General features: G+C 39.4%; 1 pseudogene; it reads right to left on the reverse strand.

Moving 5' to 3' along the window:
• Positions 1–1,622: 1,622 nt before the first annotated feature.
• LOC111546283 overlaps positions 1,623–20,302 on the reverse strand; it is a 46,613-nt pseudogene continuing 27,933 nt past the window's right edge.

The following is a 20,302-nucleotide window of genomic DNA, read 5'->3' on the forward strand; positions in this document are numbered from 1 at the left end:
ATACCCCATGTAATCTAGAACTAAATATGGTGCGTGGCCATATTTAAACACCCGAGAGTTAAGCAGTTCAGACTTTGATTTGAAGCACCTCATCCTTCTTTCAATGCGAACGCTATCATATGGCATTCTTGCTGAGGATTTTGTCTAACCATATGTTGCCATGAATTAACTCTGCCACCTTTCTTAAGGATCAAAACCAGTTTGATTTAGGAATCTTCCCCTTTCCAAATGAAATAGACATGCAGTACTTACTTTTCCTTGGTGTTTGTAGATATTGCCTTGTGTATTCCACTTAAAACCGTAATCTAGTTTGTAAAAGAGATGGTGACGCACGTAAATAAAGCATCAGTGACACTCTAAAAAAAAAAAAAAAGAAAAACACGATTGCTAACCTAGACTGTGAGTTTCTAATTGACTAGATCTAGAATAGGGCCCATAAATTTGCAAACATTGAGGACCACTGATTTAGAATATGTGTCCATTAATTTATCAGCTGAAATTACATATATATATGTATATGTATATATAAAACTAATGAAAACCAACTTGTGCTGATTTGAACTGTGTTTATGTCTCCAAAAAGTCAGTTTCAGAAAATGTCAACATATGGTTCCATATACTCATATTTAAAATAGCAAATTTTATTTCTAGTAGCAACGTTATGATATTAATGCCTCTTGCTTAAAATGAAGTAAAACTGTGAATGTTAGCAACGCTATTTCACTGAGAAGTAAGAAAGTAAGAATTATTTTAGAGGAGTAAATTGCTAGTTTTTAACTTTCTGTGCATTTTTTGGCTTCAAATAAAATCTTAACAACAATAGTCTCCTCGGGCTTTTCATTGACATCTTTTAAAGTAATTCAGAGGCTGAGGAATGCAGAAGTTAATCACTTTGACTAATTTGTAATTAGCTCTACCTGTATTCCAGGGGAAATGATCAATATTACCATTTGAAGAGGCCAGTCTTAGATCCAGCAAAACTTCTAGAACATCCGCAGTTAATTTTTGACATTTAGTGCCTGTTACTCACTGGAAAAGCTAAAATTTTCATATTCAGTCACAATTTATTAGAAAAAAATTTTTTAAATAGAGAAAATAAACAGTATTTCTTTTTAACTTTTTTAAAAAATTGGATAAAAAAGTGTTTAAAATTACGTGAGTCAGTTATTATTATTAAAATTATTACTGAATCAGTGAAAGATAATTCCTGTCATATGTGTTCAATTTTAAGAAAATAAAAAAAGTTCCCTTGCAGATTAGTTTTCTAACACATTTGACATACTTAAAGTAGAGCTGAAATGTTTTGAAATGTGAAATCAATTTATCTTTAAACAACTTTTAATTTGATTTTTCCTGGCAATTCAGAACATCTGTTTGGGGATCTGGTTATACCAAACACTATTTCAGAGACTGAGGAAAACATCAGAAAAACAAGAGAATTTCATTCCTGGGGAAGGGGTGTATATTTTAGTAAGAAAAAGAAATTCAACTTAGGGCAATATTATATTTCCCTGATTCTTCAACATGGAGTATGAGATCCCATAAATAGACTCTTGTTAACAGTCTCTATTTTATTTTATTATTTATTTCAGTTTAGTTTCATTTTTCAATGTTGATTTTCCTTAAATGACCCCCATCACCCTGCAGGCAGGTAGGCGTTGGCAAGAGATGTTCACTTGATAATATCGCTCTTTGCCCATATTCTGGAAGGTCTCCTTCCAGGAAAAGTATGCTCCAACCAGGCTCCCCGCTGCCAGGAGCCGGTTTTTGCCATGTGCATGACTGGTAGTCCATCTGCCAATCTGGACTCAGCAGAAAGGCCAGCTCCTGGCCTCAGAAGTCGCAGACTCCAGAAATAGAGCTGTTGTTGTTGGTTCCAAAGAGGATAACACTGGCAAAGGCATCTTCCTCAGCTTGTCCAGTCGCTTGAACGTTCCAGTGATGAGATTGCAAGTCATAAAGGTCTGAGTGAGTTCTTTAGGGAAGAGATATTCTGATTACCACAGGGACCAGTCATCCTTATCAAAGTGCTCCCAGAAATAGGGCAGCGCCACAAAGTGTGTGTCCTCGTTGGAGTACTTGCGCTTAAATTCATCCAAAACAAAGGTACTCCTGAGAAAGTGAGCGAAGAAGTCTTTGACCTTGGGCTCAGCAGCCAGCACCTGCTCACGCTCGTCCATCTCCTCCTCAGGAGCGGGGGCAGCCGCCTTTTCCTCCTCCTTCAGCTCAGCCTGGGGCTACTGCTTCCTTTCCCGTGAACCTTTCCCTTTCCACGGGGTGTCTTTTTCAGCCTGGCTTTCTGCAAGCTCTTTAGCATCAAACTGAGCCATGTTCTCAGACAGTTTCACCTTCCCTAAGACAGTCCGGAATTGGGGCTGGTTAATGAAGTTGAGGAACCAGCACTGGTATTGGGAAAGACCTGGCAGAGAGAAGGCTCCAGGACCTGCATATAGAGCCACAACAGAGTGCAGACAACTGCGATGTCAGCCAGACGAAGAGTCCTCGGCTTCAAGTGAGCATCCAGCAGCCCCCAGAATTCGCCTCACCTCCGACTTTGCATAGGCAGTAGCCTGTTTGTTGTAGTGCATGATGCCCAAGGTGGGGAACACCCAGGAATTTGCTGGGGGCACTGCATTGCTATCAGCAGAGCTCACCCACTGCACCACCTGGGCTGCTGTCTGTGGAGTACTTTCTCACCGTTCCTCATTGCTGACATAGTAGGCAATGACATTGCTTTCAAACACACAAAATCCATCGTCACTCTCAAACACTGGAACCTTGCCAGCAGGAAATTTGCAAATAAATTCAGGGGTGCTACTGGTTTGGTCAGAGTAGAAGTGAGGTAGTACAGAGAGCACGCAGACCTGAGCCCCGCTGCATTGAACAGCAATGAGGACCTTAGTTTTCAGGATATGTCCCAGCTACCATGATGATTTCCAATTTAATATTTTAGTATTTGGATAATTTTGAATTTATAGCAAATATACAATATAAAATATAAACATATAATATATAAAAATATGTAACATAGAACAGTCTATAGTGCTTTCTGGAATCATATAGAACTCCAAATAGAAAATCAGTGAACAAAAATATTTCTATAAAGATGGAAAATGTTGCTGTAGTAAAATGTCAATGCCCTAAAAATTAATTATGTCTTTCATAATCAGTTATGAATTAATCATGATGATTCTGTTGCATATTTCTACAGGAAAGCACATTAGATATATGAGTGGTATAACTTCTGAAATCCCCACATATTCAACCTGTACCCCAAAGCCTTATTTATATCTTCAGTTCCTCTATATATTCACAACTCTACTCTTCTATCATTTTCTTTAATCTGATTACTGTTGTGGTCAGTGACTGCCTGAGGCCCGTGCAAGGCAGTTAAAGAATTTACCAAGACAGTAATGAGTTTAGAAAGGCAGATTTATTAGAGAAAGGAGGAGATGCATTGCAAGAAAGCAGTGGGCAGTACAGCAGAAAGGCTGTCTGCAACAAAGCAGGGACTTGATGAGTATTTTAAAGGGTCGTTGCTTGAGCTGAATGCTTGAAACAGGATATTTGGGTGCTGGTGGGCAGTGAGCTGAGTGCTTGGGTTTGATGTTTGGGTGAAAGTGAGCCATCTGCAGTTGGCCCAGTTTCTTAAACATTCACTCCCATCTAAAGCTGTTTCTTTCCTGCCAGCTAAGCCCATTTATTAATTTTCTTTTAACTCTTTTGGGTTCCACATTCCCCTACCCTCTCTGACAGAATAACAAGGACAAATCTTAGGTATTAGGACAGAGGTCTCATCTTCCAACTACTTTCTGCTGCCCTGGGGCATAAAGCTGACTCTACCTACAGTTATTGGTGGGTAGAGGGACCTCATGGACCACTGTCTCAGGTTATGGGACTTAAAAGGTTGAGCCCACCTGGAAGATGGGTCTTGGGAGAGAGCATGTTTCTATGGAACTGATGTCTAGCAGAGTCTAAAGGAGACTCTGGGATCTCTGGGGACAATTCACTGATACCCTTGCATCATCAGAAGCTTGGTATGAAACTGCTACACTCTGGAAAAAAACAAATTTAACCAGTAAGTTAGAGAGACAAGTACTGGAGAGAAGTAGCAGTATAGATGCAATTGGTCCCTGCAGAGGGATCTCATAGAGCCTCCTAGATATTAGGTATTTTAAAGCCTCTTTAAGAAATTAGGTAGTTTAAAGTGGTTTTCTTCATAATCAAGTGACCTGTTCCTGTACTTCCCTTGATTTTTGCTGGACATTTCCTGATTGATTTACACAGAAACAACATTCTTCCTGAAGAAAAAAGCATGTCCTTCCCTGGGCTACTGCGAGTAGATTAAGGGCTCATCTATTTTGTAGGACTACTCCAGCAGGGGGATTGATTCGTTGATTCATTTTGTTTAATGTTTCTCTGATTGTGTCCAGGAATTTTGCAAATTCTTGGGGAAAGAGGAGATAAGGACAACATCTGTAATTCCTGCCACTGCAGCACCAGTTATACTTAAGCTGGCAAGAAAGGAAATTAAGTGAATGGCCCTTTCATCTCAATATATGGGAGACTATTAGAGGCCTAGCATTGGCATTAGTTCAGTTAAGTTAGCAGTGTAGAGTTGGGAGGTGGAGTTACATATCCTAGAGAACAAGCAGGGATACATAAGCATTAGTCACACAAATAAAGTATAATCCTGATTTTCAGAGCAGTACTGTGTTGACTGAGATATGGCCCACAATGGTGGGAATTTGGTCAGATTTCAGGGTGAGAGATAGTGTAATTTGTTACGGAATCTTTTTATGACTTGTTTGGCTCTTTCTACTTTTCCCGGAGATTGTGGGTGCCAGGATATACGTAAGTAATATTTAATTTGAAGAGCTTCATTTACTCCCTGTGTTATCTGAGAAATAAAAGTGGGGCCATTGTCTGACTGTAGGGAACAAGGGAGCCCAAAATGGGGAGGTATCTGGTCCAAAAGGGCCATGATGACTTTGAAGGCCCCGTCGTTTTTGTGGGAAAGGCTTTTATTCATCCAGTAACAGTATCTACAAAGACTAGCAAGTAAGCATGTGTATAAAATCTAGTTGCCAGTCCTCCCCTGGCAGAGTCCCTCATCTTTGAAGGGGTTTAAGGAGAGGGGCAGGTTTGTGGGCTCCTCTCCGTTAGACTGAAGCAGGACATTATTAGGAACGATTTGGAGGGTGGACAGGTCTTTAATAAGAGTGTGTCCAAACAGTGTGGGCTATCCCTAAATCCCTGGGGAAGGACTGTCCAGGTTAACTGTTGAGAAACACGGGTGGAGGGGTTTTCCCATTCAAAGGCAAATAAGAATTGGCAGTCTGAATGTATTGGAATGCAAAATAAGGCATTTTTAAAATCGAATACTGTGAACCACGAAGTTCCAGAGAGAATTTACCCTTAAAGGGTGTAGGAATTGGAAACGACTGGGGTGTATAGGGATTACTGTCTCACTGATGACCCTTAGGCCTTGTACCATTCTATATGTGCTATCTGAGTTTTTAACAGCTACCATCAGGGTCCTATGGCCACTTGCAAAGACTTAATAACCCCACGACCAATAATTTTTCTATTAGAGTCTGTAGGCCCATTTGGGCTTCAAGATTTAAGGCATGTTATGGGATCCTAGGGAAAATATGAGGTATTCAGATGAATATTTATAGAGTCTGCAAACAAAGAACTTTCTGCAGTGGAGATATTCCATACCTCTGGAGGAACTTATAAAATGGAGGATTTTAGGACCTTGGGGCTTTTGGTGGGAGGAGCTAGTAATGCCAATATTGGGCAGGCATGCTCAGGGAATTTAAAGCTAGTTTGGAGTTTGTCGTTGTGTCCCAAGTAATGGGATAGGACAGTAGCTTGGTAGAACCTGGAAAGACTGAGTGAAAACATTTTTCCCCAGGGTGCATACTATGGGGAGATAAAGCATCACTGCTGTGGCCTGCCATCTATGCTGGCGAGAAGGATCAAAGACAAAAAGGTAAGCCCAGAAAAATAAATTAGGGCTGAATAATTAGCTCCTGTGTCAAATAAAAGCTCAATCTTATTTCCTGCTCTATTTAGAGTTACCGGAGGCTCAGCCATAGAATGGTAAATACAGCGGCCTGAATGGCCTCTGAGCCCCATCAGTCATCTCTTTCTGCTTTCTCCGTTCCATCAGCTTCATCATAGCTGAGGAACAGAGTTAGGAGCATTTGCCATTGCTGTTCTCCCAAACTGGCTCCCAACAATGGGTTGCTAGTTGTGGGATGACCCTCCTACATCAGGAAGAGAGAGGTAATCCATTTCCAATGCCCCACTTATTTGCAGTAAGTAAGAGATGATTGAGGAGGGTTTTGGCAGTTCTGGCTGATATTCCCTGGCTGATTACAGCAATAGCAGATAGTGAGCTCCTTTGTGCCCATAAGGCTCAACGCTGATAGCTGGCCGGGGGCCCTGAGTACGGGCAGAGAGTTTGCAATGGCAGCAGCCAGGTAGTGAGTCTGCCACTCATCTCTTTCTCAATCCTTCCTATCCCATTCAGACTGTGATATTTCCTCCCATTATTAAAGAGCTTGAAGGCCATGTCCAGCAAGACAGTGAATGGTGTTTGTGGTCTAGTTTCTGGAGTTTGAGTCCAATATTTGGAGACATCTGGCTAATAAAAACAAACAAACAAACAAACAAAAAGCAGCCAAAATAGCTAGGTTTTCTGGGCTTTTGGGGTCCACATTAGTATATTTTCTCTTGGCTCCAGCCAGCTTGGAGTAAAATAGAGCTAGGTTTTCATTTGACCCCTATGTTACCTCTCTTAACTTGGCTTAGTTGACCAGTTTTATGGCAGCCTTTTTCATGCCTTCAATTAAACAAGTAATTATATGATTATGGCATTCCCTGCCAGTGTTTATCTCTTGGTAGGTCCATCTAGAATCAACATCAGGAACTCTCTTCTCCCCAGGGGAGAATCCTAAGGGCTCTGGACATGAACTTCATCTTTCCACCATTGAGCTAGAGACAAAATGTGGGACCTTTCCTCATGAGTACAACAGGTGGTAAAGACAATATAAACGTCCAGATGAATGAAATCAGAGGAAACAAAATGTACTCTGAATTCTTTTATGAAGTGAGAAGGGTCCTGGCCTTGGTCCGAAGGGAGCCAAGTTTAGCTTGTATCTGATAGAAGTCCAAAATGGGAAAGGAACATGGACTCTGATGGTTTTTAGAAATGGTTTGCCACTTCTCAGAGTAGCAAAACTTTTCCTGGAGCTGAAGTGGGATAATAAATGGCTCTCTATCTGGTATGTGAGGGGAGAAAAAGGTTCAAGGTAGGGGAGAGGCAGAGAGAAGGAGGTGGAAGGTGGAGTGGAAGGAGGGAAGGCATTGGAGTAGACACATTGTTGGGGAGGAGAAAGGGGAGGAAGGTGGGGAGGATCTTGACAATGGGAGTATGAAAGAGGGTTCATCTAAAATGTCTGGAGTCAGGAGGAGGAGGTAAGAACTTTGCTAGGCACATTCAACAGTTTCCTTGAAGGTCTGGGTCCCAACCCCAGGGACATAAAAGCCTGTATATAAGGAACCTCAGGCCATTTGGAGGAATTTTGACAACACAGATTAAGTTGAAAAAGAGTATTAAAATCCAAAGTCCTATTCAGAGTCTAGGTTAATTGATCTGAGAGTTTATCAACAGGCCAAACGACATTACATAAGAAAATTAGGCAATTCTTCTTGAGAGTCTGAGAGTGAAATTTGTCCCAATGTTTTAAGATGTAACCCAGAGGTGAGTCTGAAGGAATACGCAAAGTTTGCTCTATGCTGGGACTGGAAAATGATGAGCCACTGGAGGCTGATGTCTGCTGGGGCATGAAGTGCACTTTTTCTAAAGGTGTCCTGACAGGTGAAAGGATACCACTTAAGTCTACTGGGGTACTTCTGAGATGTCCTTCCTAGAGGTGTATTGCACCTATTCGGAAAGACCTCCCGGCACTGGGGACAATACTACTGGGACCTTGCACTAGATGGCCTGTCCAGGTCAGAGGTATGAAGGTGAAGGGAGAACTCAGCCTGGAACCAGCCCCAGGAGAAAGGATGGGAATGGGGAGACTCATCACTCTGAGGCCACTGGAGATCACCTGATTTGGGAACATTTGGAGCCAGAGGTCTGGCTGCCTTTATGTGAGAATTAGAGTAAGAGGAAGAGATGGTTTATGTCATTCAAAATGTATGTGGATTTGCCCTAGAAGAGCTGCTGCTGATAATTCTGCAACATGCAGGGATTGGAGACCTCTGACCAGAAAGGATAGGAGACAACCTTTTTCCCTCTGGACAAGGCAGCCAGACGTTTGCCCTTTGGCCTTCTGGCAACACCAGGGAGCTGCCCTGGCCGGATGCCACTAGTTACCAGAGCGCTGCTAGATGTTGGCTGCTGGAAGTCTGAAAAAAGAAAATTGAAAGGGCATAAAAGTGTGTACCCACCCTATTGTTAAACCTTTGTTCTGCTCTCACAATCCTTTTCCTTTTGTCCCTATCTCTGCACATTCTAGAGATTTTGTAAGTTCCTGTTTTTCTTTCTGAGGCACGGCAAGGTCACAAGATGCGTTTAAGTAAGGTACACCCATGTTGCAAAACGAGCCCTGTGAAACCTGTCGCAATATGATTAACTGCCTTTGTGTAAGACTGCTTTCCCGCCTCGGGGTTGCGAAAACAAGCCCTACCCCTGCCCTGCAAGCCCCTGATAAACGTCATCAGAATTTCAAAATTAACTGAAATACCAAAAATGGCGGGAACCAATCATAATCAGCCAAAGCGCCTTGTTCAAATATCGGCCAATCATACATCTGATTTGTATAATGACTCTGTGCCTATGTACCCCAGACTATATAACACTGTCCTGAGCCCAGTTGGGGAGCTCTCCCGCTCCGCTCGTTTCACGGGTGTGCGTGAGAGTTCCAGGTTCGAACCTGTAGTAAAGATCCTTGCTGCTTGGCTTTGACTCTGGACTCTGGTGGTCTTCTCCGGGTAATAAACGGTCTGGGCATAACAAAATGAACTTAGTTCCCTCACCTGAGTGGATGGTGGTAGTCAGACACTTCCATGCAGACAACTTTCAGTTTCACCAGAGTATAGCCCTGGCCATAGACTGTCAGTTGTTTCCATCCTGGGTTCTGTCCACAGAGGGTCCTGAGTTGGAAGACAGAAAGGAAGAGGGGAGAGAGTCACAAAATGTCATGGTCAATGACTGCCTGAGGCCAGCATGGGTGGTAAAAGAATTTACCAAGACAGTCATAAGTTTAGAAAGGCAGATATATTAAAGAAAGGGGAGATATATTGCAAGAGAGCAATGGGCCAAACAGCAGAGAGAAGGCTGTCTGCGATGAAGTGGAGACTAGAGGGGTTTTTAAATGGTCATGCTGCTTGGGCTAAATGCTTGAAACAGGATGCTTGGGTACAAGCATGTGGGGGATCAGTCAGAGTGGTGGGAGAAGCTATAGGGAAAGGAGCAGGCCTTCTGAAAGGTTGGAAGGCTCTGCATAACTTTGGGGGAGAATAAGCTGAAGGCAGCTGTTCTCTTACTCTGAGGCAGAGGGCGAGGAATAGGTACAAGGGAGTGTAGGGGGATTTATCTTAAATGGCTTGTTTACTTTTGTTGTCCAGAAACTGACCTTTGATCATCCGTGTATGTGACTGCTCCCTGAAAGGGGCAACAATATTAATTACCCACAGATTGTGTTTGCTCCAGGCTTTCAGCATTATATGTGTACTGAATAAAAGCAAGCAGCTCAAGCTGTTCGAGGCTGCCCTTTTCTTCAGCCACTAGCAGCCCCATAGCTACTCTTACACTGCATACCTGTGTCTGAGTACTCCTTCCATCCTTCTCTCAGCCAGAGTCTGTAGGATGGACCCGGCAGGCACAGGTTTGGGTTTAATGTTTGGTTGCCAGTGAGCCATTTAGAGCTGGCCCAGTTTCTCAGAACATTTGCTGTCCTCTATCCCTATTTCTGTTCCTGCGAGCTAAGCCCATTTTTAATTTTCTTTTAAACCTTAGGATGCCATAGTTATTAATAATTTAATCAAAGAGCTAATTTGTTTGTAATCATTAACAATATACATAAATGCTAAGTGATAAAGCACTAAAAATTCTTTGAAAACTTCAAATACAGAACAAAATGGTCTGTCTTTATACAATGATACTTCCACTATGTTGACTAAAACAGTTTCCTCAGCCATCAGACAAATCTAGAACTGATATATCCACTTGTTGAACATTAGGCCATGGTACAGTTGGGTTGGTAATACATTTGTTTTGTGTAAAATTTCCCTCTGAAGCTTTTTCTGACCCAGTGGATGGGCCTTTTTAAATGTAGAAATTGACAGAGCTACTGTTTTCCTGATCAGATGTGCCTTCATTATATTTCTTTCCTAGTGAATCCTTAGCTACAATGTAACTTTTGTCTCATATCCTTTGCATTGCTGGGATTAGACTTTTTTTTTTTCTGTTTTGAGGAATCTGTGTACTTTACTCAAGGCTGCAGTTGATATCTGGTTAATTGATACCACCTTACAGGATAGAGGTCAGGGCCTCACCTTCTATCCACTGATCAATATTGCCTTTCCATCCATCAAAATATATCCTTAAGAGACAATGAATAATTCAAGTTGCTGTGGCCATGTGTACTAAATGTGGCTTCATAAAATCTACTCCTTTTATTATCATTTCTGTATGTTATCTCTGATTTAAAACTTACTTTTTGAAACAGTTTTACTGGTTAAGTAATGGATTCAGTTTCTCTAAAGTTTTCAAAACCTCAAAAGGAAGTTTTGTATAACTTCTGGGTGGAGTAATTTTAGTTACGGTAGTATCATAGAAGCCAAGAGAGAAAATATAAGGGCAAAGTGCATAATAACAATGCCAATCAGATTATTGATCTCAATCATTAGACATCTATCAGCCAGCACCTTTCTAATAGTGCAACACATATTACTGATTTAATGAGTCTATATTTTCCAATATCCTTTATTGTTTGACCCATTCTTCACTCTGGTCTATTCCTTATATCTTACCAAATAAATGTATAAAAATGTCTAGCCTCTTTCTTCATAAAAACAGATATGTTGAATCTATGACTTATACCTCAAATCAACCAAAATGATGAGTTAATGGGCCTCCTGTGTGGTTCCACTGTTATCTTTGTTTTATATTTTGCATGACTGTAAATCTTTCTCCAATTATAGTTTTTGCCATTGCTACTCGTGTTTGACATATTGCATCTTGTCAGCCACTTCTACTCTCATTCAAAGATTAAAGTCCTATGCACTTTTGGAAAACTTTTTGAAATATTAGGCAGAAGCATTTGGTATCTTATATAGTTTGGATATTTTCCCCCTCCAAATTGCATGTTGAAATGTGATCCCCAATATTGGAGGTGGGGTCTGGTGGGAGGTATTTGAATCAAGAGGTTGGCTCCGTCATGAATGGCTTGGTGCTGCCCTTGTGGTAATTAGTTCTCTGTAGTGAGATTTTATTCTTTTAGTTACCAGGAGATTTAACTCTTAAAGAGTTTGACACCTCCTGCCTCTCTCTCTTGCTCCCTCTCTCACCATGTGACACAACTGCCCCCCTTTCATCTTCTGCCATGAGTAAAGCTTCCTGAGGCCTCACCAGAAACTAAACCAATGCTGATGCCATGCTTATACAGCCTGGGGAACCATGAGCCAAATAAATTTATTTTCCTTATAAATTATCCAGCCTCTGATATTCCTTTACACATTAAGTTATTCCACTAGGAAAGCTTTCTAACTTGTATACTCATGTTGAATACTTTTATGGTGGGCAAGTTGTTCCTCACTGTCAATTCATAAAACAGTGTGATGAAAGGAGCACGTATATTGCATCAGAAAACTGGACTGCACTTAATTTTCAAAAATTCGTATCTTAAGAGGGTGTTACAATTTGCAAATTTCTTATTTCCAGAAGTCCAGAAGACTATGCTAGGTTGACTTCAGTCTTCATAGGAACATATAACATCACACTTTCTGAGCACATCCTATGAGTGCATGCTTAAAGCCAGTAATAAGCTTCAGAAAGCTACTGCTAATGATGTTGTTACCTCAGCTGAAACTTCCATGGAGTCTGCTGCTGCTTTAGTCTTCTCTTGATTCTGCAAAGTGGCATGATCCCGAGCATATGCTTCCAATTTATCAGCTAAATCTGTGTCTGAGGAACTCTTGCTTTTTTGATGGCGGCTTACCTGTTAACTGAAGTCAGGCCAAAACTCTTTGGAATTTGATGAATATACTCTTGAATATGAAACACTGCAAGAATATTTTGTTTTAGAGTAGAAAACATCCTGTAAACCAACTATTTCATGCATAGTGCCAGCAGCATTGCCAGATTTGCCATCTGTGTAGCAAAAGTTTGTCTATTCATGTTTTATAATGAGAAGATTAAAAGGTAAAGGAGTGACTTCTCACTTTCTTTCACCAGAGCCTGAGCTATGACTTGGGTCCTCACTATAGCCACCATATAATTGTCATCCCTCCTAAGTGAATCTCTTCAGTTCAGATCCTTTCAGTTATTTGTCAAGACTGGAGAGATGGTTGCTTTAGGTGAAAGTTTTAATTTACATGACCTTTAACATCCTTATGACTCAAATCCTTTATGATTTCCAACAGAACCTCAAGGATAGTTTGTCCATTGCTTCCAGGACCACCAAGTCCTTTTTCTACCCTGAGGCTGACTTCTCAGGAAGGCACAACTCCAGTAAAGCTCTGCTGGATCCTTCTCCATTCTTTTTACTTTAAAAACAGTTTAATCACATGGATATGCTATTTATATTAGAAAGTTATTGCATTAGTTATCTTCTGATACATAAAAATTTACCCTAAAACTTAGCTTAAAAAACATTCATTATCTCACACAGATTCTGCAGGTCAGGAACTTGGAAGAAGCTTAGCTACCTGTCTCTAGCAGTAGATCTCTTATAAAGCTGCAAACAAGCTATCTGCTGGAGCTGCAGTTATCAAAAGGCTTAACTAGACCCGTGGTATCTACTTCCAAGCCCTCACATGTAGCTATTGGCAGTAGGCCTCAGTTCCTACTGATATATAAGCCTTGAAGATATAGTTATTTTGCATATATGGATATAAATGTGATGACATGAAAATATTAATAAAGTTGATGTGGAGAGAAATTAATCAATTTTGTTTTGACAATGTTAAGTTTCAGGTAACCATGAAGAACTCAGTTATACTAGATATTTGGAGATTCAACACTGTTTTACTTGGGAGAATTCAGAGATTGGGATGAAGATTTGGTATTTTTATAGTTATAAACTATGCAGGGCAGGGAATATAATCTCAAAATAAGAGGTGGGAACTGAATAGTGCAGGAACAGAAAAAAATATATATAAGCAAAAAGAAAAAAAAAAAAGACCTTTCCTGAATGAAAGGAAAAAAAATAAATCATTGCATTATGGCTCATGAAGTTATGGGAAGAAAGTGAGTTCCAAGAACAGGTTCAAAAACATCAAGAAGATGAACACACACACACACACACAGCCTCAAATTAGAAAACTGGTTCCTTCTCAAGCCATGATTTTGTGATTTCAGTACTATTCACCTCCAGCATCATGGGTTCCCCGTAATACTATTAACTGGGGTTAATTTTTATGAGGCTTTTACTACCAGCTTTTTAAAAACTAATTTATCCCAATTTTTAGAGCATTAACCAGCAAACTTAATCAGACACCGGACCGTGTAGTGTTCACCTTCTGTCAGCATGTCACTGTCTTTACCTATAAAGTTGCTTGACATGATTCCAAATGGAAAAAGGTATGGGAAACTGAATATAAAGGAAAAACATTTGACTGTAGATTCAAAACATATGAGAGGAGAAAATACCTGAATAAATATACTTCTGCTTAACATTTATTGAAACAAGCTAAGATACTAACAACATTTTTATTTAAATGTCATGTGTCTTTTTATGCTATATTACAAGAAACTGCTATTTACTTGATCATTTTCTTACACAAAGTCACCTTGCAGAAGCATGTCATGAAATTCTCTCTCCTTCCGCCCATGATAGCAGTTAGTGGTGGAGTGTCTCAATCACCCACTTCTCCTCACACCCAGACTCTCAGGAGATTACAGCTTTGGGAGGATGGGGTGAGGAATTCCAGTCCAGGAAAGGGACTATAGGGATCTAAGCAGTTGAGGCCGCCTCAGCTGGAGAAGGTGCAAATGAGATAGTAAGTCATCCAATATCTCAAGCTAACCAGATATCTCAGACATGTCAGAGTACATTACCCCAAACGTGGCCATGTGAATGTGAGTGGAGAGGCGTGAAGAGAGGAAATACAAGAAACAGTGCAGTGAGGGTAAGCTAGCACTGTAGCAGCTTGCTTGATGGCAGAGCCAGGACATTACATGGCACTACAATCCAGGGGACCCGAGTGAGAGCAAAAAAGAGGATGGGAATTGTGAAAACCTCAAAGGATTTCCATTAACCCGCAACAGCATCCCCTGCCCTTAGGCCAGGGTTCAAAGGGCTGTGACTCCAGCCTTCTATTTACTGCTTTATTTTCCTGAAATTGATGTGGCTGTAGGGAATGGTTATTTACAAATCGTAACAGCAACAGTAAACTGGATCAATTAGGAGTTAAAATGCTGATTCAGCCTCTCATTAGTAGCGTGGCTGGGATAGGCGCTTGACTTCTAAATCTTGGTTTCCTCAAGTGCAATACATAAGGTTGATCCTATATATAACTATCTTTTGGAATTGCAAAATGTAAGTGAAATAATTTCCTTTTATTGAATAATTTATAAGTGCTTTATAAGCCTCATCATATATTAATCTGTGTAACACCCCATGAGTGGGTTGTTTACAGAAGGTGGAACTAATGGAGAAGATGGCTAAGATTTCTGATACTACAAAACTAGAAAGTTACAGAGCTGCTCTCAAACTCAGGTATGCTTAGTTTTGAAGTAAATATTTTTGACCCCTGCTGGCAAAAAGTAAACATTTAAATATTTCCTGCTATCTTTATTAATATTAAAAATGAAAACTGGAAAAATACAAAATGATTAATGATAAAAATAATTACTATTTTCACTGTTCTAATAACAATACATATTTATTGAGTACTAGTATATGATCACAGCCTTTGCATATATCATGCCATTCAATTGTGAAACATCTTTTATTTATTTATTTATTTTTTGAGATAGAGTCTCTTGCTCTGACACCAGGCCGGAGTGCAGTGGCACAATCTCTGCTCACTGCAACCTCTGCCTTTCAGGTTCCAGCGATTCTCCTGCCCTAGCCTCCTGAGTAGCTGGGACTACAGGTGTGCGCAACCACACCCAGTTAATTTTTGTATTTTTAGTAGAGATGGAGTTTCACCATATTGGCCAGGATGGTCTCGATCTCTTGACCTCGTGATCCGCCTGCCTCGGCCTCCCAAAGTGCTGGGATTACAGGCATGAGGCACCGTGACCAGCCATGAAACATCTTTGTGAGACTAGGGCCATTATTATTCCATATTCAAAGATGAGCATACTGAGGTACAGAATGTTGCAATAATTTGCTCATGATCATGTAGGTAGTAAATGGAGGAGTGAAAATCCAGACCATGCCAATGTGACTAGAGAATCTGCAGTGAGCACTCATCTATACTGCCTGTCCCTACTTAATCCAACTTCTCTTTCTTAACCAGGTTCTTATTTTTTTGTTTGTGTGTGTGTGTGAGTGCATGTGTGTACATTTCAATTGTAGTATTCATATTAAAATATTCAAAAGTTGTATTCATAATGTATTTCACATTTTATGCTGCTTTCTTCTTCCAGCGTTGTCTCGTAAGTTTTTCTTATATTCTTTTTCAATTGCCTTACTTATATTTATTTTATTCATGAATAACATTATATACAGTAATGTTCAAAAATTGTGGAGGTATTCTTCTATGATTGGACATTTTATTTAGCTTGTATTTGATTTTTGCCTAACATAAATAACTCTACAATTTATTTTTATAGATATGAGCTTTATTTTAGTTATCAAATTATTTCTAAGCTACATTTTCAGAAGATAAATTGTTACATTAAAGTATATGAAACTGTTTATTACTTCTTATACATAATAACCAATACTTCACTGAACGGTCACCACGTTCTCCAATAATAACATCAAAAGAGAATATCAAGAAAATAACTGTAAAAACAAGGAATCTCATTTTTGTTTTTATATAAATATATATAGAATGAGAGAGTCCAAATGATGCTTCAAGAGCCACTGGAACGTGCATGGCTTGAGAGTGTGCATCCAGCAGAAGTGATGAGTTATGGAGTTCCCACAATCATTTCTGTACCCCAAGCCCCAGCAACACGTGCACAAGAAAGCTTGCCAAGGCTTTCTTGGATTCAGAGGCCAGTGAACAGCACACCTAACCCACCCCAAAGTCAATAGGGAACACTCAATCTTGGGCTCATTAACATTGTGCCATAACCAATAGAGCTAACTTTCCTACTAATACCTCACAGCAGCTACTTAATAAGTTCTTATTTCCCATCTTTTGCTCAGTCTCATATGTCCACATTCTCTCCTGCTCCTCGGAGTTCCAATAGCCTTGGACTTCAAACTTTACAAGCCATTTTCATTTTCCATAATAACTTCACAAAGATCTGACTCTTTTAAAGATCTTTTCATTTGGAGAATATAGGAAAAGATTTTGTCAACATCTTCTGAGTCATTATATCTCTGGATCTATCAGCTTTTTATGTCATTCTACCACATCTCTCTGTTTTTAAAAATTATTTTTAAATAATTGTATGTATTTTAGATGTTTAGCATGACTTTTTAATATATATTCATATACACAGTGAAATGATTACTACAGTCATGCAAATTAACATATCCATCTCCTCACGCAGTTACCATTTTCTTTATTTTTTTGTGGCGAGAGCACATGAAATCTCCTTTTTTTTCCCTTTTTTTAAAAATTTTTTTGAGATGGAGACTCGTTCTACCTCCCAGGCAGTGGCGCGATCTTGGCTCACTGCAAGTTCCACTTCCCAGGTTCATGCCATTCTCCTGCCTCAGCCTCCCGAGTGACTGAGACTACAAGCGCCTGCCACCACTCCCGGCTAATTTTTTTTTCCTTGTATTTTTATTGGAGATGGGGTTTCACCGTGTTAGCCAGGATGATCTCGATCTACTGCCCTCGTGATCTGCCCGCCTCGGCCTCCCAAAGTGATGGGATTATAGGCGTGAGACACCACGCCCGAACGAAATCTACTTTCTTCGCAAATTTCTAATGTGCAATACAGTATTTATTACTGACTGTAGTCATCATGCTGTACATTGAATCTCTAAACTTCATCCTGCTCAACTGCATTTGTGCCCTTTGCCCATCTCTCAGTTTTTTTCTTACCTCCTTGCCTCTGGTAACTACAGTTCTACTCTCACTTCTATGTCTTTGACTTTTTTAGATTCCACATGTAAGTGGGAATATGCAGTACTTTTTTGTGTGTCTAGCTTATTGCACTTAGCCCAGTGGCCATCAGGTTCGTCAATGTAATTGCAAATGGCAGGATTTTTTTCATCTCTCTTGAATTTCTGAATTTACAGTTGATCCTGAACACTACAGTCTTTGACAACAGTTTATATAGTGAGCACGTGCAATAAGTGTGTACATTGACAACTGAATTGTTGTGTCAGTCTTATAATGGTTATTTTGTGAGGTTTTTTTTTTGTTTTTGTTTTTTTTTTTTTTTTTTTCCCCCTTTGTTGAGGTTTTGATCTTTTGGAGCACAAGGAAGCTGTTTTCTTGACTAGACTTTGTGGTCCATTGGTAATATCGTTAATCTAGCTATTTTACTCAGGTTCTCTACAAATAATGTAAAAATACAAAGCGTGCTCCTGTGGTGGCATCTGTTTTATTTGGAGCTTTGTGGAATTCATTAAAATATTATTAATGGCTAACTTCAATTTATGAATTCTGTCGTATTAGTGAAATATGATTGCATTTTTAAAGAAAACTAAATGTTAAAATAAGCTTCATGTCTTCATATGAGAGCATTGCTTTGAGTTGTTTTTAAGTAATGATTTAAGTGAAAGAAAAAAATATCCCAGAGTAAATGTTATCTGATTAGTCCATTTACAATTTCTTTTAGGCTTTACATATGACAAATTTGCTCACAAAACTATTCTATCTTGTGCATGCCGCAGCGATTTTAAAACACACCATTATCAAAGGGTTCATTATTATTATTATTTCAGTTGTTTAAGCATTTCTTAAGGCACTATTGTGAGGCTATAGTTTATTCTAGGTGCTAATGAAACAAGGATAAATAAGACATTGTCCTTCCTGTAGAGCTTTACAGTACAGTAAGAAAAACAAAATATAAGCATATCACCACAATTCAATGTAACAACTGCTAAGCTGGAAGTATGCACAAAGTGGAAACACTTGTGAAACCTTTATTTGCTTTTGATGGCACTAACATTTGCCACTATTTTGTTCAGTGTATGAAATAATGTAGTCTCTTGCTTTTCTATTTGTTATTTTACAAGGTCCTCTTGCTGTTCAAGGTAAGCATATGAGGGCCCATATTAAATGTTTATTTTCCTATAATGATGTTGAGATGATAATATTTACTAACTTTCTTTGAATTACAGCAAAAATAAGAGTTTTTAAAAGGCATTGCTTATTTTGAACTAGCACCTGTCTTGTTTTTCTAAGACCACCAGAGTGGGCACAAAAGAACCAGCGAGTAGGCAAGGCTAAAAGCAAAACTGCAAATTTATTCTTTGGTCATCTAGCTTCAGGGACCGGAGCTGAGGGTGGGGGGGCGGAGTTTCTGCAAAACTGCAAATTTATTCTTTGGTCATCTAGCTTCAGGGACCGGAGCTGGGGGAAGGGGGGGGGGGGCGCAGGTGCCACCAGGTAAATCTTGGTCTCCTCGGATTGACATCACCTGGTGCATGCCTGATTAATCTGCACCTTCCCGGGCGGCAGCTGCATTTTCGCACACACGGGTAAAAGCCGGTGATGAAGAACCCGGAAATGTGCCATCTTGCCTCCGTTCATCCAAACAGCACCTTGACACTTTTATCTGTCCTTACTTTGAAAATGATTCTAAAAGGAAATTTCAAATATACTCAGGTAAAAAGATTTACATAAAAGACCCCAAACTCCCAGCTGAAAGATATATCATTCTACGTAGAAAAACATGTTTTAAACTTATTCATGCTTTGCCAGACAATGATGACAATACAAACTAGTCTTCTCCAAGGTATGCAGAAGTCCCCTTTTGATATGTAATTTGTTATTGCTTAGCAATTCGTTAAGTTTCCGAACAGCTCTTTAAAAATGAGTCAAGAGGCAATACTTACCTGTATTTGCCCACTTGATAGTTTGTTATCTAAACTGAAAACTTGAGATATTTTGATATATTAAGAATATAGAGTTCTAACTGTTAATTCAAATTTCCCTCATCTAATCTATACAAAATAATTTTGATGAAATACTTATTGCTTTCAGAAAGGTAACAATATTGTTCTTACCGTATACTTTAAGTATACACATTTATTAAATATGATAAACCTGCCCTTACACATCAAGCAGGTTCGCTAAGTATTAGCCCGTTAGCTCCCTGTTGAAGAAGTTTCTTAGATAGCATTCCCTAAAATGAAAACCCAAACACAGGAAATAAACATCTTTTAGCTTTACATATTTAACATGTTTTGTTAATGGCCCTTATTTGGAAGTGTGTAATAAGTTTTGGTTTACATGGCTGTTCATCCCACTAAACTATGGCCTCAGTATCGTACTTCACACCCTACTAAACATATTAATCACATTAGTGAATGAACATGTGATCATCCTCAGATATTAAAATAACAAATATAACAAAATTAAATGTAGAAACTTTCTTCATGCCCTATTTATTGCTTTTATGTAAGATGTAGTGTTGAATTGAGAAAAGGGTTTTTAAATGAAATTGGAATAAGAGAAGTCACATTTTTAAAAAAGAAGGAAGAGGATCCCTTAATGCTTACTGTGATGCCATTAAATTACAAGACAAACCAACAGGCATAAAGAAAGTTTTAGGATTTTTTTCATTAGATTTGCCATGCTCATTAGTCTTTGAGTTAAGACTTTGCTTCTGTCTGTTTTACGAAGATTTAGTTACGGTTTATAGAAGTGAAGAGGAAGTAGGAACTGATGTGGGAAATTGCTTTGCTAAGAACCCTGGTTTATAGTGGTGATAAACATAAGTCAAAGAGTCCAACAATCTTGAAATTGATTT

Source organism: Piliocolobus tephrosceles, chromosome 3, assembly GCF_002776525.5.
Source record: "Piliocolobus tephrosceles isolate RC106 chromosome 3, ASM277652v3, whole genome shotgun sequence".
NCBI lineage: Eukaryota > Metazoa > Chordata > Mammalia > Primates > Cercopithecidae > Piliocolobus > Piliocolobus tephrosceles.